Genomic DNA, 26,759 nt, shown 5'->3' with positions numbered 1-26,759 from the left:
ACCCCTCAGACTTGTGGATCCCTTGAAGGTTGGGATCCATGTTTTCCAAACTCCTGCAAATGTTGATATTTTGACATCTTCCCAAGAATCACAAATGTTCTTAATGGCCTCCAGAATGGAGAATCCTTTCCAGAAGATTTTCAGTTTCCTTTGCCCAGATCCATCAGAGGAATCACTATTGATGGCAGCCATAACCTTACAAAATGTATTTCTTAAACAAAAAGACATGAAAGTCAAAATGACTCCTTGATCCTTGGACTGCAGAATGGACGTTGTGTTAGCAGGCATTAAAAACAAATTAATCTTGTTGTACATCTCCATCAGAGTTCTTGAGAGACTAGGTGCAACCTTGCTGAGTAACCATATTCTGAAAAAAAAGTTTTTTCTCTGAACAGTAGATCTCAGCAATGGGCTTAAAATAGTCAGTAAATCACACTGTAAAGAGATGTGCTGCCCTCCAGGCTTTGTTGTTTCATTTATAGAGCACAGGTAGAGTAGATTTTGTGTACTTCTTAAGGGCCCTACAACTTTTGGAATGGTGAATAAGCATTGACTTCAATTTTAAGTCACGAGCTATATTAATCTCTAACAAGGAAGTCAGCATGTCATTTGACACTTTTTGTTTTTTAACATTTTTTACTGATTTATAATCATTTTACAATGTTGTGTCAAATTCCAGGGTAGAGCACAATTTTTCAGTTATACATGAACATATATATATTCATTGTCACATTTTTTTCTCTGTAAGCTACCATAAGATCTTGTGTATACTGTCATTTGACACTTTTAAGCTGGAGACTTCTCTCTAACCAGGAAAGTTCTAGCTGATATCTTCCAATATAAGGATGTTTCATCTACATTGAAAATCTGTTGTTTAGTGTAGTCATCCTCATTAATTACTTTGGCTAGATCTTCTGGGTGTTATTGTAGGGTTATTAACTAACTTAATTCCAATATTGTTTCTCAAGAAATGGGAAGCCCTAGTAGAGGGAAGGAGATGGGGAATACTGGTTAGTGTAGAAGTCAGAGCACACACAATATTGATTAATTTTACTTATATGGGAACAGTTTGTGGTGCTATGAAGCAATTATAGTAGTATTTTTTTGTTTCACAATATTTTCTGTGTTGCAATTAATGCTTTTTCTGTCCTTCCTAAGAAATTTTTGATTACCTCATGATTATAAAGACTTTCTTCTATTTTTCCTTTCCCAAGAGGACTTGTAGACTTAGTATTTACATTTAGTCTTATGATTCACATCAAATTAATATAGAAATATTTGATTATGGTGTGATATAGGGATTGAAGTTAATTTTTTCTATATAGATATCAATTATTCCAATAATATACCCCATTGAAATACATTTGTATTTTTGTTCTAAAATCCATTCACTATATATGAGTGGACATATTTCTGGAATTTCTATTCTGTATCATTAATCTGTTTGTTATCTTTGGGTCTGCACATTGTTTTGAGTACTGTAGTTTCTTGTTAACTCTTAAAATTAGATAGTGTGAATTATTTAATAATGTTTCTTCTCTCTCATATTTGCTTTGGTGAATATAAATCTTTTTTATACATCTATATATTTTACAATCAGTTTATCCATTTAAAAAAAAGCCAATTGAAATGTAGACTGGACTGGCATTAAAACTATTGATCGATTTTGGAAAAAATGGCAACTTAAAAATATTAAATACTCCAAACCACGACATATATTTCTCCATTATTTAGGTCTTCTTTAATTTATCTCTGCAGTGTTTTATAGTTAAGTACATAACTCTTCCAGTTTTTTAATATTCATTATAAGTGGTTTATGCTTTTGTTGTTATTATAAGAGATATTAATTTTTTTCAGTTGTGGTTGGTTTCTACATAATAATGTAAATAATCTATGTATATTGATCTTGTAGTCATGTGACTTTCCAAGGCATACTCTTAATTTTACTTTTGCATATTAAAAAATATTTGGATGTATAACAAGATTTGATGTTAGTATATATTGCAAAATGTTCAGCACAATAAGTCTAGTTAATATTTCTTTTGCATATTTTAAAAGGAGACTCTATGTAAACTCTCATGTGACCTGTGAATAACCTGATTTTGTTTCCTCCTTTCCAATCAGTATAACTTTATTATATAGAACTTCCAGTACAATGTTTAATCTGCTATAACTCAAAAAATATAGCCAATTAAATAATCACAAAAACACAAGTAACAAATTTACAGTGGCAGTGGGATTTTTCCAACTATAAGGCTGCTGTGACATTTGTGTAACTAAAGTCATCAAGTGTTCTTTTAGCAGACATACGTCTATTAGTCATTGCAATTGAAGCAGAGTGATATTAAGGAAGGAATTCATGTCTTCAAGTATCATTTAAACACAATCATCTGAAGGCTTTCTAGAAAATAAAATGAGAATGCATAAAACTCTTTTTTTGAGTTAGCATCATACATCTAGGTAAAGTCTGTGCCCTCTAATCTTATTCATTGTGATATATAAAAAAAAAGCATCAAATTCTTGTTGTGGGTTTCTGATCAAGGGATCCCATACTGAAAAGTATTGATACTTTGCCCTTCCAGATCTGAAAGAGCAAATACACTACCTTTCGGCTACCCATTCAGTTACTGTCGAGCAGTCCTATCTCTTGTAAAAAGCTTTTGTGAATGTTATGATTATTGTAATGCTATTATATTTTAAAATATATCATAAAACACATACATAAGTACTTTAGGCAAAATTTTCCTTCAAACTAAAAGCTGACATTCTGCTTAAAGATGGGCCAAATCTTCAACTACTTTTTTTTATAAAACAAGGACTCTCCACGTTAAGGGAACAGGAAATGTGCACGTTACAATCCTATAATGAGCTCTAAAATCAAACAAAAAACTGTTATTTCATGGGAATCCTTAAGCAATAGATTTTATTCTTTAAGTTGTATTATTTTATTTTTGCAAAGGATCAGGAAACAGCACATCAAAGTTGAGATACAGAAGTCTTTCCACCTCAATTTGAAAAATACATGATAGTGCTCAAATATTCTCTGATGTGATACGTTGGTAACAATCTGCATTTTTGTATTGCTATACAGATTTATCTCATTGGCTGCTTTCTCACAGTGTAACCCATCATTTGGAGATCTAACACAATTAAAGATGCCTCTCTTGGTGACAGTACACTTTTAAGTCCTGTGACTGTGTTGACTGGAATTAGCAGTGTCCTGGAAGATACAGACTAGCAAGGTCATCTCTTAATTCCTTATTCTCTAACAAACATGGTGCCAAGAAATTGATACTGTCCAAATAATCTTCATTCCACTTTGAAACCTCCTCCTAAATCACCAGCTTTATGAATCATCAATTTTATGAATGATCTTGATACTCAGACTGATCTTTGTTTCCTAGAGTATTGATGAAATTAACTCATGAGGGCAGATTGGTTCAAGGATAAGCCCACGATGCCACCCTCCAAATGAGCCTTCCCCCTGACTTCCTTCCTCCCATGGCTCACTTTTCTGTTCCTCACACTCTGCTCCTCAAATCTTGCATCTCTTTTATGTTCTTACTTTTCACTCTTATTAGATGACTTTACCTCAGTGTTTATGGAGAAACACTGAAGCCTTCTGATGAGGATAATCTCATTTTTATATACTAAAAATATAAAACTTATCTACCCACATTCTCCTCCTCCCATATTCCATAAAAGTGATGGCTGATTTCTCAATCTGTGTTAAAGATCTCAGGCACTAAGTACTGAACAGAATACACAGATGTTTGGCAGAGGTTTTGGCTTCAAAGAATAATCTGAGGCCTCAAAGCATCAAAGGTTATATCTTTGAGAAATATAAACTACTTTAATTGGCTTTTTAAATTTATTTTAAAAATACTCTAGGGAATGTTCCTAAGAAATGTATTATAAATCTTCCCACCTTGTTTTTAGAAAATATAGTAAGTCAGCTTTGACATGTAGGTCATTTTTCTACATTTGTTCACTAAAAATAAGTTTGTTCTTTTGTTTGGAGGTTAATATCCCACCAATGGAGGGAAAAAAATCTTTTCTTTCATTGTACTTCATTTTTCTATTCATATGTTAATATTTAATGGCTTCTCTAAAAATAAATTATTATATGCAGGCTCTTCTGATGTATATGTGAAAACTAAATAAAATAGCCTTAGGGTGCAGTTATTAATGAACATTTTTTCCAGTTATATCTTATTTTCTTCAAAAAAAAAAAAATAACTAACAAACCGGAGACAGTGGATCCAGCTGGGAACTAAGTCCACGTTTAAACATTATCCTAATGTGCGTCCCTAAACATATTTCTTTTATATGTTAGTTGCAAAAAATGGGGACAAAGAAAACTTCCACATTTTTCTCCAGATACTTGAAGTCTTTATTTACTGTTCCATTTCTTCCTTCTCAGAGAGACCTTTGCTGAATGGCCATCTAAAGCACCCCACCTTAATAATATTTTCTTCTAAGTGAAATTCTGTTGTGAATCCTTGGCTGTGTGTTTAGTATCTATTCCTTCCCCTACAATATATGCTTATGAGGCTGGGGAATTTCTTCACTGCTGTAACCTCGGAATTTAGAACAGAAAAAAAATCAGTATTTGCAGTGTACATAAATAATGAGTGGGTGAATTTATCAAGCAGAGAGGACAATTCTTCATTCTGTAATTTAGCCATATAGCAAGAGATAAATTTACTAATTCAACATCCTCTGAATGCAATTAAGACAGACAAATATGAGTTTCAAGTGAAAATGCTGTACTGAGTGTGTCTTCTATTTTGTACATGAAACACTAGTCTATCAAAGCTGGAGGGAACCTAGAAATTCAGACCTCTTCATTTGTCCATTTGAATGATGCAAATGATCTACTGCTTTTCATATCTCATTTTTATTCCTTTGGCTTTCTTTTTCACAAAATTTGAAAAAATACCAAATATGAAGCTTTCCAAGAAGACAGGTATAAATTGTACACACACAAATACACACACACACACACACACACACAAATAAGACAGAAAGAGTTTGGAACTGTGTGTTTGAGATATATAGGGAAAGAGTTAACACAGAGACATTAAGTGAAAATAATTATGGAAACACTCTGATGCATTTGTTGAGAAGAGTAATTTCCCCAGAGATAAATAGATCAAAAGTAAATGACACAAGAATGGAATAAATGTAGAGTCTGGGTTAGACAGAATTCTTCATCTTTTTTGTCAATTCAGTTTTTCAAGGGACAAGAAAATGTCTTCCCCAAACCACACTCTGGTGACAGAATTCATTCTCCTGGGACTCACAGACAACTCAGTGTTTGAGAAGACCCTGTTGGAGTGTTTCTGGTGATCTACCTAGTCACGCTGGCAGGGAATCTGGGCATGATCATGCTGATCAGGAACAATGCCCACCTCCAAACCCCCATGTACTTCTTCCTCAGCCACCTGTCCTTTGTAGACATTTGCTATTCATCCAACATCGCTCCAATATGCTATACACTTTCCTCTCAGATCAGAAGACCATCTTCTATGCCAGATGTTTCACACAGTGTCTGCTCTTCATTGCCCTGGTGATCACAGAGCTTTATATCCTTGCTTCAATGGCGTTGGATCGCTATGTGGCCATTTGCAACCCTTTACATTACAGCAGCAGGATGTCCAAGAGCATCTGCCTTTCTCTAGTCACTGTCCCTTATTCTTGTGGCTTCCTTCATGGGCTCTCTCAGGCACTGCCGACTTTCCACCTGTCCTTCTGTGGCTCCCATGAAATCAACCATTTCTACTGTGCTGACCCTCCTCTCATGATGCTGGCCTGCTCTGACACCCGAGTCAAGAAGATGGCAATGTTTGCAGTTGCTGGTTTTACCCTCTGCAGCTCTCTCCTCATCATTCTCCTGTCCTACGTTTTCATCATGGTCAGCATCTTGAGGATCAGCTCTACAGAAGGCAGGCACAAGGCCTTTTCTACTTGTGGTTCCCACCTGACAACAGTCACTATATTTTATGGAACCCTCTTTTGCATGTACTTAAGGCTCCCATCTGAGAAGTCTGTAGAGCAGTCCAAAATAATTGCAGTCTTCTATACTTTTTTGAGTCCAATGCTGAACCCGTTGATCTACAGTTTACGGAATAAGCACGTGATCTATGCCATGAAGCAAATGGTTAAGGGAAATCCCTTTCACAGAACTGCACTTTAGCCATCTGTTTGTAAATACTAAGTATCTGTAAGAACATAGTGATTCCCTCCAAAAGGAAACCTAGTCCTTTATAGTCATAATTTGTCTTCATAAAATCTCCTCAAAATTAATACCTTCAAGACAAATTATTTTAATACAAACTTTAATGTTGAAATGAAAATATAGTTTCTTTATTGGAGAACCTCTGAAAATAAATTGAGTAATATTCAATAATTCCATATAACAATTTAACATCTTTACATATTTGAGTGTAAATATTATAATTAACTCATTGTGATGGTAACATTAGAAATTCATCTCATTTGAATTTAATGGTCTGCAGAATTACCGTGAGGTTCTAAACTGAGTTTTGTTTTACACTTCATTTTTTAGAAATGTTATGAGCTAATTTCTTCTTCAATCTGTGATATAGAACAATGGCTCCAGTGCCTAATTAATCTCTGGATTCATCTTGGGGAAATTTTAAATATATGGATCTCCCAATGCTTTAAACTTTAATTTAATTTTCCCCCCAACTCACATCATAGATATACTGAGAAACTTTTTGTCCATTTGTAAATACTGGGTTATGCCCCTCCATATTGAAAATAAAAATTGTCAATATCTCCATGAGTTTCCAGGGATATGGATCCAATTCAGTCATCAAAAAGTACAATGGTATTCTCGTTGTAATTTTCATGTAGTAGCGCTGACTCAGGTCTACTTTATCAAGAGTTAATAGAGTCTATCAATTGACCTGTAGATAGAAAAAATGCCTTGAAACAATATACAGATGAATAAGTGTCTACCCATCTCTCTGGAAGAGAACATCCAATGTTTACTTTGGTTTATAAATCTATCTGTGAAACATTATTTTTTAGATAAGACTATTCTAGTCATTCTCAAATTTTCAATTGAGAAAATCAATAGTATAGAAGTGTATATAAAGAGATATGTGAATCATTCACATTGTACATGCATTAGTGGTCAACCAGATGATTGCAAATTGAAAAACCAATTTAACTTTCTTTAAACTGCTTTAAATGTTTGTATTCTAATATCGTGCACTCTGTTTTTAACTAAGACCACAGTACTAAGTGCTTATATGAACCAATGTCTAAATTTACTATAATGTGTTCAAATTAATTTCCAAAAAATCATCCAGATGACCTGCAGTTTTAGAAACCTGAACTTCATTCTTAAGTCTCAGTTGATTGAATAGACTGATTCTATTGAATATTTTCATTATAGATAAATAAATATGGGGACAGATGTGAGAAAGTAGCATTTACCAATGGTATGCCCCAAACCAAAGTAAAATTCCTATATGTATTTGTTATATTTTTTCAATAAATTGATACACTTATATACTCTTATAATTAATAAGACACAGTTGGAATATTATGCCACATACAAATTTGAATATTGATTTTTACTTGATAATATAATGTTTGTTTTTTCATACAGACTAAATTTTAGTGAACATAATTTTTAATGTAGTGTAATACATAATATCAAATCATACTTAAACTTAATTATAAAAATATTACATATCTGTTGTAGAAAATAAAATTGAAAATACTGAAAGCTATTTCAATTTTGGAATAAAATGTAGTTTCAATTTTGAATAAAAGCACAATTTATTTGTAATCTCTTATTAAAAGAGAGCTTCTCTCTGCATTTGACGTATTTTTTGTTTATTCCAGAAACCATTATTCTATCATATTTATCCTGTTTGTTTTTACGATTGTCTCATATATCTATGTATATATCCTTCTGATTTTTCCTTTAGGATAGATTCCTAAATGTGGAAATGCTGACTTAAGTGCTAAATTTTTCTGTGGGTAAATTTTTCTCCAGAAGGCATCAACCATGTACACTTATGACTAGTAATGTTTGAGAGTAAACATTTCACTGTACCTTTCTTTTTCCTTTTTTTTTTTAATTGAAGTATAATTGATTTACAGTATTATATTAGTTTCAGGTGTACAACAGAGTGATTCAATGTTTTTATGGATTATACTCCATTTAAAGTTATTGTATATGAGTTCATTAGTGTCTCCTTTTTTTCCTTTTTTTAAATTACAGATATGAGTGATATAATACGTTATTTTCTTTCTCTTTCTGGCTTACTTCACTTAGAATGATGATCTCCAGGTCCATCCATGTTGCTTCAAATGGTGTTATTTTATTCTTTTTTTATGGCTGAGTAGTATACAAAATGGAAACAGACATAGTAAACAATCATGTTTACTGTGGGAAAAGAGGATGGGAGAGGATAAATTTGGGAGTTTGAGATTTGTAAATATTAACTACTACATATAAAAATAGATAAAGAAACAAGTTTCTTCTTTACAGCACAGGAAACTATAGTCAATATTTTGTAATAACTTTTAGTAAAAAAGAATATGAAAATGAATATATGTATGTATATGTATGACTGGGACATTATGCTGTACACCAGAGATTGACACATTATAATTTGAATATACTTTAATTTAAAAAAAAGAAAAAAAGAAAGTGATAGCAAAATCTCCACCTTACTCCTTGTGCTGTACAATGTTTTACTGCAACTTACTTATTTTATGCATAGTAGTTTGTACCTCTGATCTCATAGCCCTGTCTTGCTCCTTCCCCTGTCCTTTCCCCATTGGTAGCCACTAATTTGCCTTCAGAATCCCTCTGCTTTGTTACATTCATTCATTGTAATTTTATTAATGTTAGAAAATAGTAGTTAAGATTATTAGCTTCTCTGTTGTCTCAACTGAAATTCTGAGGAAAGGAATTTTTAAAATGGAACAGAAGAATTCAATATATATATATATTTAACCAGTAAAGGACATACATTAGTTAAATATTTTCACAGCCATATTTTACAGAAGTATCTTGAATATTTGAGATACAATGTTGTTGTATGTTGTAATATTACATATAAAATTTTTCTCACATTTTAACCCATTTCCCACTGCTGTTTGTTAAGCAATGCTTTATTTTCCCACAATTTGTGATTTTATCTTCTCTGTACAATGAATGAATCTTTTTATTTCTTCTTTGACCAATCTATAAGTATTTTAAGTTAAATTCTTGTAATTTATGTGGATTTAAAACACACTTTAATTCCTAGTAGAGAAATTCCATATTCATTATTTTTCCCTTTCAAATTTATCTCAGGAGAATACAAAGCAGATATTGCTAGCTATCCAATATTTTCAACCCAGAAATTATGTATATAGTGGTTCAATTTATGAGCTATATGCATACATATACATAAAAACAAACAATTGAATATCACCAACACATGATAAATATTTACTGTAAATTACTGGAAAATGTTCAAACATATTTTATTATTTGTAATATTGCTATAGACCTACTGCATAGCACAGGGAACTGTATTCAATTTCTTATAATAACATATAATGGAAGAACATCTGAAAAGAAAATGTACATGCATAACTGAATCACTTTGCTGTAGACCTGAAACTAACATTGTAAATTAACTACATGTCAATAAAATTTTCAAAAATTAAAATAGTAGTATCGCTATAGTTCAGTCCCCAGATACAAAGAGCAGATGTATGGAATGGGGGCTTCAGGGAGGGCAGCTTAGGGATGAAATGTACAGGTGACTTAATTTTTTTTTGCCAGAAAGGTCGTGGCCTATAAATGAGGAGGAAATCATGTAACCTAGGGACATTAATGCTGTTTAATTATCAACATTTCTAAAAACATATTTTTGCACCATCCCGGTGTCCATAATGTAACATAGTTTTCCAACAAAGATATCTAAATACAGACTCCTATTCCTACTGGAATTTCCTTTTGCCAACCACTGCCCCTCTAAAGAACTGACATGCCATGCATACCCTCAACTGTGAGTCAGTCACTGAAAAAATTCCGTGTTGATCAAAACTGAAATAACTGAAATATTTCTGCAATGTGAAAGGATGTCTCTCAGCTTAATAGCAGTGCAAGAAATTCACAATAGAAGTCACTTGAATTTGATCATAAAACAATTTAAAATTAAGCAGCACCCAACAAGTTGACAAAAGGTTTTACTTCAAATAAAACAAAGTGGAGACAGTACCAAAATATAAGTTCATAGAAATCATTCAAATAACAACATGTTGAAGGCTATGAATAGAAAATTGATAAAAATTTTAAAATGTTAAAATTAGTGAGTAAAACTCTTGGTAATAAAAATATGAATTAAATACTGTTTTGTGTATTATATTTAAGAGAGTTGAAAGACTGGCACTTTTTTGTACATTGATGATGTCAGGAAAAATAGTAATACATTTTTTTCTAGAAATTAATTTAACATTATGTTTTTAGGAGCCTTAGAAATGAACACTTTTACTCAGTCTACTTTTCAGCATGTGCTGAAGGAATAGTAAGAAACTTAGGTGAAGATTTTCATCATAATGTCAGTTTTATAGTTGAGAAAAAGGGAACCACTGACATATTAATGCAGGCAGACCTCACTCTCCGTGATCTCCTATAAATGAATCTGGTGGAACCTGGAAATGTGTCTTTGCTTTGCATGGAACTCTGTGACCACAGCATATTCAAAGTGAGGCCTGCCTACATTTAATACACAATTAAGCACAGACATATGCAAATAGAACTGAGTCCTGCTGTATGTAACTAGAACCCCCGGAAGGTTGTGCTGGCTGTGATCTTAGAGGAGAGTTTAAATATTATGTGACATGTTTTGCACTAGAATGTATACAGACATTAAAACAAAGAAGTTCCCAATTTAAAAAAGGACAAATTATTTTATATGTATTTTTATGAAAAAGAAGGGTACTTCAATATATACATTATGATAGTTTATAAAATACTAGGGTTAAGAAAAAATTAAAACTTGTTCTTTATGTCTTATGCACCCATTTCCCATGATAAACAATTATTGCTTTATAAGCACAAAAACAAAAAGTACATATATCCAAACTCATCGAGGGGGAGAAAGTAAAGCTCAGTGGTAGAGTGCATGCATAGCATGCACTAGGTCTGGGTTCAATCTCCAATACCTCCATTAAAATAAATGAATAAATAATCTACTTACCTCCCCCACTAATAAAAGGGGATAAAAAGAAATTTAAAAAGAAAAAATAACCAACAAACTATCCATATCCCAAGATATAAAATTAAAGAATATTTATTTATTAATGTTAGAATTGGAATATGAAAATAGGAAAAAAAAGCAGGGACTCAAATATGTTCTGTAAAATTGTTGAACTGGATGGCCACTCAGGGTCCTTCTAAATCAAGCTTGTATTATTTTTCCCTTTAAATATATTGTTCTTCAGGATAGGCTGAGATCTTCAGAGGTAATCAGAGCTATCCTTATGTGTCTGTTAGGAGTGAGTGATGAGGGCCACTGACTGTCAATTTCTCTACCTACAATGTTTTAATCTGGAACCCCAATTTTTGTTTCATTCAGAAGTTTACTTCTCAAGAGAAATTTCCTCTGGATAAAGGCTCTTTTCTTCTTGAGATTAAATATCACTGTCATTGTAGCTAGCACACTATGAAATTGAGAAAAAGTAAAATAAGTAAAAGTTGAGTTCCAACAAATTGTATTTGATGCATGAATGCTTTCTGCATTGCATTTATATCTACAATATTCACACATGCACACAATCAAATGAGACTCCCAAGGCCATTAAGGATGTGGGGAAACTAAAGTGTTCATTGGCTGGTGTTGCTTTCTTATATCACTGCATTCAAAATGAGAGAAATATAAAGCAACAATGAATAAAATGGTGGAAATCTATCTTAATATAATAACTGATCAGAAGCAATAAATTACAGGTGTAAAGATTTTCCTAAAGAGGCAAAAGTAAAAACTCCCCAATTATTAAAAGGAGGTGGTGAACTATATATGTCATGTCAGTGTTGTTACATTATGCTTTTAAATAAAGGTCAGTTCCAAAGAGTATCAAGCAGCCTGAAATATGCTTATGCTACAATTTAGTTGCAAAACACTAAAACCAAATTTCATGCATATTAAACTAGATGTTATTTTAAAATTGTTTGTGGCGAGATGTGACCTGAAAAGAGATGTGTAAAACTGTGGCACAAACAATTGTTAATATTGTAGGGACAAGATTATATAAATATCTTATTTAAGAAATGAAAATTCTAAATCAGGAATGGGTATCTCATATTAATAAGGGTGTTTTATTTAAAGGAAATGAAATGAATCATTGGGTCATTAAAATGTAAAACATCAGGTTTTTGATTGAAAGAATAAACATATATGGGTCTCCATTCAAGCAAAGTAGACATAAAAATTCATCAAAGATTTATTCAGAGCAAACACAGAAAATTAGAGAAATGAGATTTTTCTGAGAAGATAATCAGATTTCTTTAAGGAATATACATAAGATGTACCAGGGAAGAAAACCAGTTTCTTGAGGAAATTTACTACAATGTGCATCACTTTGCTGGTGAGAGCAGCTTAGGGATGCTCCATGCTGGTGATCTAGGAAGTGAAAGGGAGAACTTCTCTGCTAACTAACCAAGTGGAAATGAGTTCCTGAGTGATGCTAAAACCATGAACCGGCTGAATCGTAGACAACTGACTTCTGCTGTCGTGATTCCTGCCCACCGTCATTTCCACTCAGCTTTGCCATTCTGTTTCCATAGACTCTCACTCGACCCCAAGCCCTGCGTGCATATAAACTATGACTGCTGTTCCAGAGAGTTGCATCCCAATGTTGGCAGAACCAACAAGGGATACTTTTGGATTGTTTTGAGGGATTCTTTCTTCTTTTATTGGGAAACTGGTAAGATAGAGCTTTTCCCCATCGTACCAAGGCTTCTCTAAATACCCTTCTCAAAGCCTGTTTCACATCCTTGTTTCTCAGGCTGTAGATAAATGGATTTAGCATGGGACTCACAAAAATACAAAACACTGAGACAATTTTCCCTTGTTCAACAGATTGCTCATTTGCTGGTCTCAGATACATGCAGAACAGGGACTCATAGAACATAGAGACAGCTGTCAGGTGGGAGACACAGGTGGAGAAGGCTTTGCCCTGCCCTTCACTGGAACGGATCCTCGTGATGGTGATGAAAACAAAAACATGGGGGATGAGGATTATGAGAAGGGAACCTGTGAGGTTAATCCCAGTGGACACAAACAGGGCGGTTTGCTTTACGTAAGTGTTAGAACACGTCAACATTAACAGGGCTGGGTCCACACATTAGAAATGGTTGATGATGTTGGATCCACAAAAGGACAAGTGAGAGGTCAGTATCACCTGCATTGTGACCACTATGGACCCCCAGAAGTAGGGGAGGATGACCAGGCAGATGAAGAGTGGCCTGGACATTCTGCTGTTGTAATGTAGGGGACTGCAGATGGCCACGTACTTGTCATAGGCCATGGCACCAAGCATGTAATACTCAGTAAGGAGCAGGGTCACAAAAACAAAACATTCGGCCAGACATCCCGTGTAGGAAATGGTCTTCTTCTCAGATAAGAAGTGTGCAAGCATCTGAGGAGAGACATTCGTAGAATAAAACATATCTACGCACGCTAAGTGGGTGAGGAAAAAGCACATGGGGGTTTGCAGCTGGGAGTGAATCTGATTAATAAAATCATCCCAAGGCTCCCGGCCAGTGTGATGAGGTAACTCAGGAGGAAGGCCACACAGAAGACGGGCTGCAGGTCTCGGTGAGTGGTCAGTCCCAGCAGAACAAACTCGGTGGCCTCGGGGCCATTGCACCAGGGAAATAGCTTCATTTTCATATTCTCTTTTAAGAGAAGAATGATTTTTCATGTGTAAAAAAGAGAAATTAATTGTGTGCAATTCAAGAATAGATAAAAATGGATCAGCACCCCAAAAAACTGGTTTTGAAAACAAAGGTTTCAATAAGTTTTTACCTCCTTCAGAGATGGAGGAGTTTTAGCAGGTGCCTCCCGCGGTTGGTGGTGCTGCTTAAATGGGAAAATATATTTGATAAACATACTTTGAAGTCCATGTACCACCTGTGCTGGCTGCTTTGCAACACCCACCTTACCTTTGAAGTCCATGTACCACCTGTGCTGGCTGCTTTGCAACACCCACCTTACCTTTGAAGTCCATGTACCACCTGTGCTGGCTGCTTTGCAACACCTACCAACACGTCTGAACCTGAGTTGGCTCTTTCATGTCCCTCTTTGGAATCAGAACCTCAGATGCTCAAACATAACTGCTGCCCGTGTCTGACCATGACATCAGTGCTCAATCAGGGAGGGAGTGGAGGGGGTGACTGGCTTTCTGGAGATTGGTTCTATCATTGCCAGTGCAGGCACACCTGCTGTAACTGGAGTGGCATATACTCCTTGAGAGCCTCATTGTATATTTATTCAGATTCAGTTTCTTCCTGATTTCTTACTTATTCTCCAACAGCAATCAACCTCTTGGGTCCTTTGAATTTCTCTTCATCCTGTCACCTTTGTTTCAAACCAACAATTGATAGTCTGCATTTTTCTTCCCCCAGTACTCCTTATGATTTCACTAACCTCTTTGTGTCCCACAAAATCCCAATTTATTTTGTATTATATGTTTAATATTCATTGTATTGTATATTTAATATTCCTATTTCAGTTAGCCTCATACCTTTGATGTCACACCTTCCATCTAAACTAGCAGGAAATCTCTGCTCTACTTCAGCACATTGCCTATTGAATCTTAGAACAGCTTGTCAGCATCTCCTCCACTACCAGTCAGGTCTAAGATGAAATTATCTCTTGCCAAAGCTACTGTTAATGATTTTCTTCTTCCAGTTGGAAACTTTCTATCCTCCAACACAAGCCACTGATCTTGTTATAAACATAAATCACATCCTGTTAGTGACCTAAAGTATTTGGCTAACGTTCCATCACACTTGGGCTAAAATCTTCACTTCATACCAGGATCCACAAGGACTTACGTGATCTCTTCCATCACTCCAAACACTTCCACCACTTTCCCTTCAGTCCTTTTTTTCCTGCCACAGTGACCTTCTGGTCGTTCCTTAAACATGCTGAGCACATTCCTGCCTCAAGGCCTGTGCACACACTGGTCCCTCTGCCTAAAATATTCTCCCCTCAGACCTGTAAGTGACTCATTCCATCGCTTCATTTAGGTTTCTCTTCTAATGATGCCTCCTCTGAAAGGCTGGCTTGACCACTTGTCTAAGTGACTCCATTTCACATAGCTTTTTTACCATGAACTATGATCTATCTTTTCTACCATTGATCACTTCTGAAGTTATTATTTACTTACATAAATAAGTTTAGTTTCATGTTTTGTCAGCCCTCCCATGTTTAGAATTTTAGGGAATTTCTTTGGGCCATATCCCCAGAATTTGGGCAAATGCTTGAATCGTGGTCAATGAGTAGGATCCATTAGTTGAATGAATGGATGGAATGAGTAATGTACACTTTTCCACTCATGTCACCTGACTTTTCCTGGTATGTAGATTTCTTACTTACCTGATGATACCAGTGGATACTGAGTTACTACACAAGGCAATGTAAATCTGCTTTGATTATTACGGAGGGAGCAATGCTATCACTTTTCAATGTAATACTGAATTGAAAAAACCTAACAGAAGCCTTTCCAGATGAGGAAGGAAAGGTGTTCACATATTTTTTTATTCTCACCTTTAGCCTTACACTCATCCAAATCCCTTTAAATTTTTCTCTTAAAAATAAGTGTCTGAAATCATTAAAGGCATATGGAGTGGGAGTATATTTTCTTGTAGCAAATTTTTAGGTTATAGGCTTGGAGAAGGAAAACAAGTTAAAAGAGAAATATATCTTTAAAATTCCTCAAATTAGCTAAAGCTCCACATCTAAGCCTGCTCTTCATCTTAGCTGTGTTGGAAAATGCATCTGTAACTAAGGTCTGGAGTGGTGGTAAGGCCTGTCTGACCTCCTGATACATCACAAGTCACCTGCTGTCTTTGGCAGAAGGAGTCTGGACTTTGTCTGCCTCCTGTTTGGTCTCAATCTGGCAATCTTATAGTCACTACTAATTCCATTTTGTGTTCCAAAGAAGAAACAGTAAGAAAACAAGCAGTATTTCTTATGAGTTCTTGATTTTCAGAACAGTCAGACTTACCTGTGGAGAACAGTGGTTTCTTGGCCTCCATGAAGGTCCCCAAATAGGGGGGTTTATATCTGAATGGGATCCAGCCCTGAAGGATTCATCAAGAAATCACCCATGGAACGTCATTAGAACTCCCTCCAGAGGTGCTGATGAAAGTTACATCTTAATGAAACAGATCTTAATTTATGGGTTAATCATTAGATGTACATAGTGTCTTTTAGAAAATGCAAAAACACATCCTACTGATTTTGATACTGAAAGTAGTTCTTGGGCACATAAAAAACTATTCCTCCCTTTATACTAAAAGGTCTCTGCCATGTGTCTGTGTACCTTATCCTCAGCTGAGATAATGTTTCCCTCTTCCGAGTGCCCACTGTTGTCTCTAACTCTCTTGTGGTCCATGCCTCCTTCTTAACTTTTCTATTCTTTTAAGGACAGTAATTGTCTAAGGACAAAATTAACACCAATTTCATCTGCTATCCCCAGTAGCAATTTGTAAACACTTTGAGTGCATATTTAATCTTTAAAGAAGAGTTACTGAATAAAAAAATAATGATGCTAGGCAGAAAGTTGTGAATTTATGGACTTTCGTGTAAACTGTACATTATCCCATTTTTGTGAGTAATCTAAGAACATTTCATCTTGTGAATTAAAACACAGGGAATCAGTTTTTAGACCCTCAGATCCAACTGAAAGATCAGTTTAAATGAAATTAATTCAAGTAGACATTAGCATAGACCACTTATCCAAAGATATTTTAATTCATGACTACTGATATATATTAACTCACACAGTATTTTTCTTTAGGCCTTATCTACATTAGTGCTCGAAATTAGAGTCAAGTCCTAGTATTTCTGACCAGATGTATAATAATCCTACTATAAATAAGAAAAATAATGCAATAATATTATAACTTCTGTATGATTAAGCCAATCTTCCTCTCTTTAACTCCATCTACCATTCACTACTCACATAAAAAAATGTAGATTATTACAGAAAAAAATAAACAGCAGTAAGTCTTGCCTTTGGGCATAGGCATACTAATAATCCATTTTAAAAAATGATTTAAGGCCTTAGGAGAGCTCTCTGAGCCTGGTTGTCCCACACTACTTGCTGGAGGTGTGGCCCTGAGTCAGTCTGGTGGGCAGCCACAGCGGAGTAAACCTTGGGTTCACACAGCAGTTCATCCACACTTGGACTTGGGTTAATGCTCCGACAGTTTCTCATTTTCATGAGACATAAACAGCACCCAGGTTTCCAAAATTCCACATCTTCCTAATAGAGGAATAGGCAAATAGCTAAATGGGATGACTGGGACATGTGCACCAGTGAAGCTGAGAACCCACAGCAGATGTTCTAGGCCAGGACTCATGATGTAGACAGAGCAGACCTAAGCAGGGTCTGTAATTCCCTTAAGAGCCAAGATGCAGCCGGGTTAGCAGGGAGTGTCAGCAGGGAAGGTCAGCAGGCCCTGTCCAGCCCAGAGGGAATAGTGACCCCAAATTGCACTGGTCCTGGTGGCCAGCAGCAGAGCAAACAGTAACCATCCATGTCAGAGACCAAGACAGACCAGAGAGAAGCAGGAAGATAATGAGTGCAGATCAAAGCCTCCCTTTCTAGTGCTGGGAGGCCTCCTCAGTCATATGAGGGAAAAAAGATGAGACTATGAAGGGCTGGCCATTGCCTTGAAGGGAAGGATCCACCAAAAGAGTTTATTTAAATTATTGACTAAGTCCAAAGCTGCTCTTTAAAAGAAAACCACACTTCACAAGTTCATGTATGTAATTACACCTTAACGTAAGGCCCCAGGTAATATAATTAAAGATATTGGGCCATTAACATTTTTTTCTGAAAAGATGAGTGAAATATATATAATTTTTATACACTAATTCCCATAAAATTGCAAGGAAGAAACAAAAGCTCTTGGGCAAAGATCTTGCAGATTAGGGAAAAAAAAAAAGCCATGTTTCAACAAACCTACTGGACAAAAACTATTTTCAGAATAATAAAATAAAGAACTTGAAATGGATGAAAGTTCTCCTATAATATTATAATTTATTCATAGTTTATAACACTTGGGCCTAAATACATGCCACTGTCAAATCCTTCATTAAATATGTTGGTTAGAAGAAATTATGTTTCAACAAGTAGTTAAGAAATTATGTTTCCTCATTAAAGTGACATATTGGGTTCATTACAGAAATTCAAATTTGCTCACTAATCTTATGATAGTTGACATGTTGAGATGGTTTTGCAGATGTTTTTACAGTCATCTTCAGCCTTATAATCTTGGATACATGCCCTTGGTAGTCTCCATTATCTCTGGATTTTCCTAAATTCAGGTTGAAAAAATAGAACTAATTGGTTTTATAGTTGATTCACTAATAAAAAACACACACTAAAAACTTGTTTTACCATCTCTCTGCTCAGCTGGATTGGACTCCTGTGGAAGAGGAGAGCACTTCCAGAAATTTTCAAGCTACATTTTCACATTTTCTTTACCCTGTCTGGCAGTGGAGCATGTATATTTGCAACCCTCTTAGCATGACAGCTGGTATCCTCTGCTGAGTGCTTATCAGATAGCAGCCATGAGTGTGCTAAGTACTGAGAAATGGTTGTACACATTCATTGCCAAGGAAAGACAAAGTTTATTGAACATTTGCAATGTCCTTGTAATACAGATATTGTAAAGTATTTCTTACAGATTAAAGACCTGAATATCAGAGAAATTAAATCAATTTTTCCTAGAACACAGAGCTAGGTTTCAAATCAAATACTGCTGTCTTATGTATTTCTGGGCTGGCTCTGAAATCACTCCAAACCATAGGGGTTTAGATGTTTAATAGTAAGTTATGTTTCAGATTTCTCAAAATTTAGGAATATATATACATATATTCATTACATAGACATATACTTATATACAAATGTATGCATTATATAAAATATATTATTATTTCTATACCCTCTAGGCACAAAGGACTGGTACTAGGCTGACAGTGTGCTGGCAGTGGATGAGATAAAAAGTGGGCAGAGCCGTTACTTACTTTTCTTGCATCTTTCAATTCCAGATCATGGCACTTCCTTAAAGTTGAAATTTTTATTTAAGAAATGAATTAATAAAAGTTGATTGGCTTTTAAGAAAGGTGATCTCCCAATAACTGTCAAAGTAATGTTGCAAACTCCTCTAAGGTTACTTTTATTTGCAGGAATTCCTTCCTTCTTCTCTTCTCCTCCTCCATCTCATAATCTTCCATCTTCTCCTCCTCTTCCCCATCCTTCTCCTTCTTCTTCCTCATGTGGGAAAATTTGACTCTTAAGGCATTTAAAAAGTCAAGGAGGTGATATCTGGCTGTGGGAGGGAGTGGGAGGAGGAAATCAAGGATGACAGAGACTTCTGGGATGTACACAGGTGAACGGGGGTGCCAACTGCAATAACAAGGATTGAGGCAGAGGTTTTTAAATGACTTTGGAGGAAAAGAGACTGAAGGACATTTCTGATTTCTCTCCATCGACCCCCACAGGCTTGCTGTGGTAGGGTGAATGGAGATTGGTGAGATGATGAAAAGCATCATCTGCAGCTGCCTGGCTGTCAGTACAAGACATCCTCTTCTCTATGTGACTGACACGTGTGTCTCATCTCAGTCAGATGTGCTGATGTGTCATGGCTCTGGAAAGGGAAGGAGAGAGCAAGAGTTGTCTCACTGCTCTGCTGTGCCCAGGTGACTTCCATCCAGAGGAGAGGGGCAGGAAAGCATGTCTAAGCCACATTCTGAAACCGACTTTACCTGTGGCGATGCCAGTACTATTAATATCTGACTCCCCTGTGTAGTGTTCCGCCAAATCAGGAGCCAGAAGGAGGGTGATTCAATGACCCCTTTAACATCCAACAATGATGAAGCCAGGGATATCTCAAACTTTAACAAGAGGAGTAATTATTATTACAATAATGACTATTACTGCTCCAACTTCCAATGTAATATTTATTGAGTAAGTACCATGTACCACTCTCACCTGAATAAGGGACATGGAATAAAACAAAATGCTACTCAGACGGTTTAACTGAAGGGAATTTAAGGAAAAGACAGAGAATCAGTGAAAGAAATGTTAAAGAAATCAGTCAAAGGCTTAAGCATCTGGAGGCTGATTGCAGAAGGCAATTTCCATCGTAGCCCTGATGTGGTCCAGGCAGGGACAACTGTCTGGAGTCCAGTGAGGACCAGAACCAGGAGGAGCCCTGGCCACCTTCTTCTCAACACACACCCCAGCAGGAGATTGCTTGGAAGGATGCAGCTACTCCAGTGCCTTCGCTGTGAAACTGGGAGAAAAGGAAAGGGCAGTTTGGCTACTCTTCTCTTCCTCCCACCTCTGACATGCTGCTGGTTTCTCCCACTGGCAAAAATCAGCTGGAAACAAGACAGCGGGTCTGGGTGGGGCAGGCTGACAAAGGAGGAATCACTAGCACATTTATATTATCTGAATACCCACAATGACTCCATTGCTGTGCAGTATAATACCTATTAAAAAATAAAATAAAATCAGGAAATAACCAGTCCAAGTTCAACAATACTTGATTGATCTCCAACAGTTTTCTAGACCCCAAACTTACTCCGCACACCATGCTCTATTTTATCCTTTGTAAGCAAGATAACTTAATATTTCCCCCAAGAAAAGTCTCCAAATATCGAGGCACTCAGGCATAAATTAAAATAAATAATGAATCCCATTGCTTCAGTTTCAGGAGATTTGATGTCTTGATGATACTGGGGAGTGGCAAAAAAAATCATGTTCTCAATCAGGTTATAATTTAAAAAGAATAAAACAGTGGTGGTTGTCTATAGTCTGAATGGCTGTCTGCTGGAAATAATTGCACCACAGGGAGCTGGTCCCTCTATGACGATTCTGCTATAAAGTCCTCTGGTCCTTCCCAGCCACGCTGTCACTGGGAATCACTCTTCTTTCACAGGTAGGATTAGTCGTTGTTAAAATACACTTTACACCCCAGAAATAAATATTTTAATGAACAAAAATAAAATTATGGCCTGAAACATATTCTGATGAATTATCAAACACCTTAATCTAAATTCTGCTATTCTTCTGATGATTGTCTCCTCCCCATCCAGGGTGTCTTTTAATATTTTATTTTTCCCCTAACATCTCCCAGCTTGAATATTTACTATCACTGTCATGCGTGGTGTTACGTGCCACAGGCATATGGTTCATGTGCGGCATGCTTATCTGTTTCTACACAAAGAGCACGGATTTACTTTCATGCCCCATGAACACACTCGTGCCCCCAATAACTGGCTATATTTTACAAAGGCTCAGGTATCCTCAGCTGAGTCTTAAGCTTTGGTGATATGTGGGCCATTTGATACAGACAAGAGCAGGGGAAGTGGTCATGCATTGCGGGGTGAGGGATCGTCCTGAAAATGATCTTGAGTTTAGAAGGGCTGGTGTACAGAGTCCAGTTCCAGAAGGATCCGTGTCATTTATCAGTGCCACCTCCTTGAGTCCATGTAGCTGTGAAAACATGTGACTGATGCTTTGATACCACATCAAAAGGCATACTGATAGTACAGGGAACTATAATCAATACCTTGTAATAGCCTATAGGGAAAAACAATACAAAAAAAGAATGTAAATAAATACATATGTATAATGGGATCACTATGCTGTACACCAGAAATTAACACTGTAATATAATAATATAATATAATAAAAAAGGTATAATAGGAAACAAAGGATCCTAATTTCAAGGAAAAGTAATGTTTAAGGGAAGTATAAGTAAACAATTTATGAAAACTAAATCAGGAAAGAATACAAGCTTTTCAAGTATGAAAAGACTTTCAAAACAGGATTTGGACGTGTGACTGCCTATACACAAGGGAACTCTATTAGTTTAGGTACCTGAAACATCAATCTCATACTTGCTATGCTATTTCTTTGTGTTACAGCTTTTACAAGTTGGAGAGAGGAGTAAGTATCCGACGACATGATGTGGGTAATGGAAAAATGACCAGAGACAAATGCATTTTTATTTCCTTTACTTTAGACCTCATTTGAAGTTAAGCAAGCATAATGGTAAGGACAAACTACACTGTGGGGACTGAGTTTATTCTCCTGGGACTGACAGACTGGGCGGAGCTGCAGCCTGTCCTTTTGGCAGGGTTCCTAGTCATCTACCTCATCACGGTAATCAGCAATGTGAGCATGATTTCCTTAATCAGAACTGACTCAAAACTTCACACTCCAATGTACTTCTTCGTCAGTCACCTCTCCTTTGTAGATCTCTGTTACGCCACCAGTGTCACTCCTCAGATGCTGCTTAATCTCTTGTCCAAGAGAAGAACCATTTCCTTGCTAGGTTGCTTTATACAGTTCCACCTTTTCATTGCCCTGGTGATCACAGATTATTACATGTTCGCAGTGATGGCTTATGGCCGCTACGTGGCCATCTGCAAACCCTTGTCATATGGAAGCAAAGTGTCCTGACGTGTCTGCCTCTCTCTTGTTGCTGCTAATTATATTTATGGGTTTGCAAAGGGTCTGGCACAGACATCCTGCTGCTCGGCCTCTCCTTCTGTGGACCCAATGCAATCAACCACTTTTACTGTGCAGACCCACCTCTCATGGTCCTGGCCTGCTCAGACACTTACGTCAAAGAGACTGCCATGTTCGTGGTGGCTGGTGCCAATCTCACCTGTTCTTTCACCATCATCCTCATCTCCTACATCTTCATCTTCTCAGCCATCCTGCGCATCCACTCAGCAGAGGGGAGGCACAAGGCCTTCTCCACCTGCGGGTCCCATCTGACCACTGTCACTATCTTTTATGGGACACTGTTCTGCATGCATCTGAGGCCCCCTTCTGAGGCATCTGTAGAACAGGGGGAAATTGTAGCTGTCTTTTATACTTTTGTGAGTCCCATGTTAAATCCTTTGATCTATAGTTTTTGAAACAAAGATGTTAAAAACACAGTAAGGAAAGTGATTCAAAAGAAATTGTTTGCCCAGTAGCATAGACATTTGGTCACAGGTATGTAACATATCAATGTTCTCTACCAATTAGTGAGTATTTAAAATAACAAATCACTATCTGTCATGGAGTTTGTTTTTGTCTCCTGTAATTTGCCTGTGAGACTTGGAAGAAAGTGTCAAAGTATTAGCTTGTGTTCACAGCATTGCCTCATTCTATTTAAAAAAAACACACACACATAGAAAGTCAAAGACAAGACTAGATAGCATTGTTATTGCTCTAAAATTCAATAGTCAATAAAGGACAGATAATTTTATCCACAGTAGTCATACAGGTACAAAGTTATAAAAGACATAAGTGAAAGATGATGCTACAGCAATGACAATTTGTTAGAATTTGGGGGGTTTAATGATTTCCAAACTATTTTCCAGAAACTTGTTAACCGTAGCATGAGAGGTTTTTGTTTGATTATTTGGTTGGTTTCTCCTTCTGTTCAAATTATATATCAATGAAGATCTTTGGGGATCTTAGGTCATTACTCTAAGAACTATCTTTCCATGTTAGCACTGGCCCAATAGAATCCTCATTCATAAAGCTTTTTGATGGAAATGCCTGATTTCCTTCATTTTTTTTATCATTTCTTTTAATTTTTTTAATCAATATATATCCCTGTAGTGAAACTGGTTTTGTGGTTTCACTTTTTTCATCATAAACTATTACCAACATGGACCCCAAAATAGAAAATGCCATAAAGACCGCTCATTCAAGCATATCTGATCACTGTCAAGTCTTCATTCAAAGCTGCTTTTGTTCCATATACTGCACACCTCTCCAGTCATGGGCCCCACCGCATTCTTTGGTGTCTCCTCCTCAGGCACACAAGGCAGGGAAGCCTCCGGTGCTGAAAATCTCTCATAAAAGATGGGAGCTGAGCAGAGCAGGGGTCTAGTAGTCAATCTAGTTGAATTTTCTGCTTTTTCCAGGTCTTATCCCTCCAAGAATTTGTTTCATACATACAACTGAGAGAGTTGTTTGTGGACTTTATTTCTTTTTGCAATTTTTCTTTGTAAACCTTGAGGTTAAAATTAGACCATGTCAAGTAATAAACTCATAATATTCCTTTTACTATTTATAGTTTTCATCCCAACTCTGATACTTACACTCTAAAAGCCTGTTCTGTCTCATGTGCATTTACCATAAGCAGTATTTTTTTAATCATTTTTAGTTACTTAACACCTATTGTGTGTATTTCTCCCTTTTTCATATTGAAGTATAGCTGATTTAGATATTATAGAGTTCTGGATTTATAGTACAGTGACTTACAATTTTTAAAGGTTATCTTCCATTTATAGTTATTATAATATATTGGCTGCATTCCCTGTGCTGTACATATACCCTCATAAGGTATTTACTTTATATACAGTCATTTGCATCTCTTAATTTCCTACCCCATCTTGGCCCTTTGCCCTTCCCTTTCCCCACTGGTAACCACTAGTTTGTTCTCTGTATCTGTGAGTCTGTTTCTTTTTTGTTATAATCACTAGTTTTGTTTCATATTATGGATTCCACAGATAAGTGATAACATACAGTGTTTGTCTTTGTCTGACTTTTTCACTTATCACAATACTCTTATTTTCAAGCCCTGAGTCTTTTTAATCACCGAGTTTCTTATTTTATTGTGAATATTGATACTTTGGGATTCTTTCTAACAGGTTATTTTGTGCTTTAAAAAAATTTTCCCTCTGCCTTTCCCTTTACTGACTAAGGATTCAATTGTATTTTCTAAATTCTTTTTCTTTTTAATTCTTCTTTGATTATTACACATTCCATGTTCTATTTTTAATAATTCCCTTAAGTTTTAATATACCTACTTGAATTAACTAAGTCTCCATTGATCGGTAAGTCTACTTTGCTATGATGCAATAAAAGAAACTTAGACTGTTTAAGTCTGGCTACATCCTGCTTCTAACATATGCTTTCATTTGCAGGCATAGAATAATAAATTATTTAATGATGTATCTTAAATATTAGTATATATGTTACATATGATAACAATTATAATTGTGTTTAATATTTATTCAGTATCAATGTTCATTTAACTTTAGTGACCTTTTTCAAAGCATCTCACTGTTATTTCATGATTTCTACCCTTTCAGGATTTTTACCCTTCATTCATGATTTCGTTTTCTTCTGTGAGATGAATGCCCTTAATCAATTCTTTCAGTGAAAGTTTCTCTGTTTTCACTTGTCTGAGAATTTCCTGTCTTAACTTTCATTCTCAAAGAAGAATTTATTTAGGCATGAATGTAGACAGACAGATACTTGCATTCAGTACTTAAAAATATTTCATTTTCTGGCTTCTTTTAGTTTGGTTGTACAGATGGTTGCCCTACCAGATGATTGGTTATTTCTCTGTAAGCAACATATTGGCTTTTTTTCATTCGCTAATTTTCAGCTTCAGTTTTCGTCTTTGTTGGGATTTAGTTATAGTTCTCCTCTTGCATTTTCAATGCCTACCTGGCTGATCTCTCAAAGTCTCATCCTCTTAATATACATTCTCACAGTATCATATAACTTTGATTTACAGAACTTTTCCCAACTGTAATTTAACATTACCTGTATGATCAATTCATGGTTATATTGCCTGAGAATTGTCAGCTTCATGAGGGCCAGGTCCACTCTAGTTTTGCTCACTAATTTAAGGTCAGCTTTTATCTCCAAGCCTAGAATATAAATGGTTCTCAATAAATATCTATTAAGTTAATAATCACTACGCCCTTTACAGTATAGTTCTCTGAGCAGTGCAAGCTCTATTCTCTTGCCTTCCCAACATGGTTTTCACTAATTCATAATAATCTGAAACCTGACTGTAGACCTTTCATGCCTCATCCCTCCCATCATGAAACAGAAGCACTTTAAGGACACAAATCACCTTTTGGCTTTCTCTTACACCCTCTGTGTTGACCATATGGTGTCAAATAGAAGGTTTTACCTAAATATTTAACTATATGGATGAATGAATGAATGCCCCTGTACCCAGAGAATGTGTACTGTTGTGTGAGCTTGTCACATGTCTTTCCTAAGCAAGATGATTTGGAAGATTACATATCAGCTGGTTTGAATCCCAGCCTCTCAACTTACTAGCTGTATATACAAGTGAAAGTTGATTCACCTCTACTGGCCTCAGTTTCCCATCTGTAAAATGAAGATAATAATACTAACAACCCACGATGTTTGTGAGGAATAGTGAGCTCAGTCTTGTGAGGCAATAAGGCTAATGCCTGGCACAGACTAAGTATTCAGTGCCTCGTACCTATCACTAGTTACTCCAGTTTGTTTTCTTTCCTTTTTTTTTTTAACTTATTCACTCATCCCACATCATCTCTCTGCAGAGCTTCACTTTTGAGGGCTGAGGTTATACATTCAATAAGAAGCAAAGTTACTTAGGAAGAAATACCCAAGATTTACTGTACATTCACTGAATTAAACATGCACACTCCCTAAACCATTCAGCA

General features: G+C 36.0%; 3 pseudogenes; 2 read left to right on the top strand and 1 right to left on the bottom strand.

Annotated features, from left to right (window-relative positions):
- The first annotated feature begins 5,253 nt into the window (after nt 1-5,253).
- On the top strand, nt 5,254-6,199 carry LOC141574860 (olfactory receptor 5M1-like; annotated as a pseudogene).
- A 6,533-nt stretch (nt 6,200-12,732) lies between these two features.
- Nucleotides 12,733-13,934, bottom strand: LOC141574820 (olfactory receptor 5M11-like; annotated as a pseudogene).
- Nucleotides 13,935-22,347: 8,413 nt separating this feature from the next.
- LOC105080995 (olfactory receptor 5M5-like) lies at nt 22,348-23,285 on the top strand (annotated as a pseudogene).
- The last annotated feature ends 3,474 nt before the right edge of the window (nt 23,286-26,759 follow it).

This window comes from Camelus bactrianus, chromosome 23 (assembly GCF_048773025.1).
Source record: "Camelus bactrianus isolate YW-2024 breed Bactrian camel chromosome 23, ASM4877302v1, whole genome shotgun sequence".
NCBI lineage: Eukaryota > Metazoa > Chordata > Mammalia > Artiodactyla > Camelidae > Camelus > Camelus bactrianus.
This window is presented reverse-complemented; position numbering and strand designations above follow the sequence as displayed.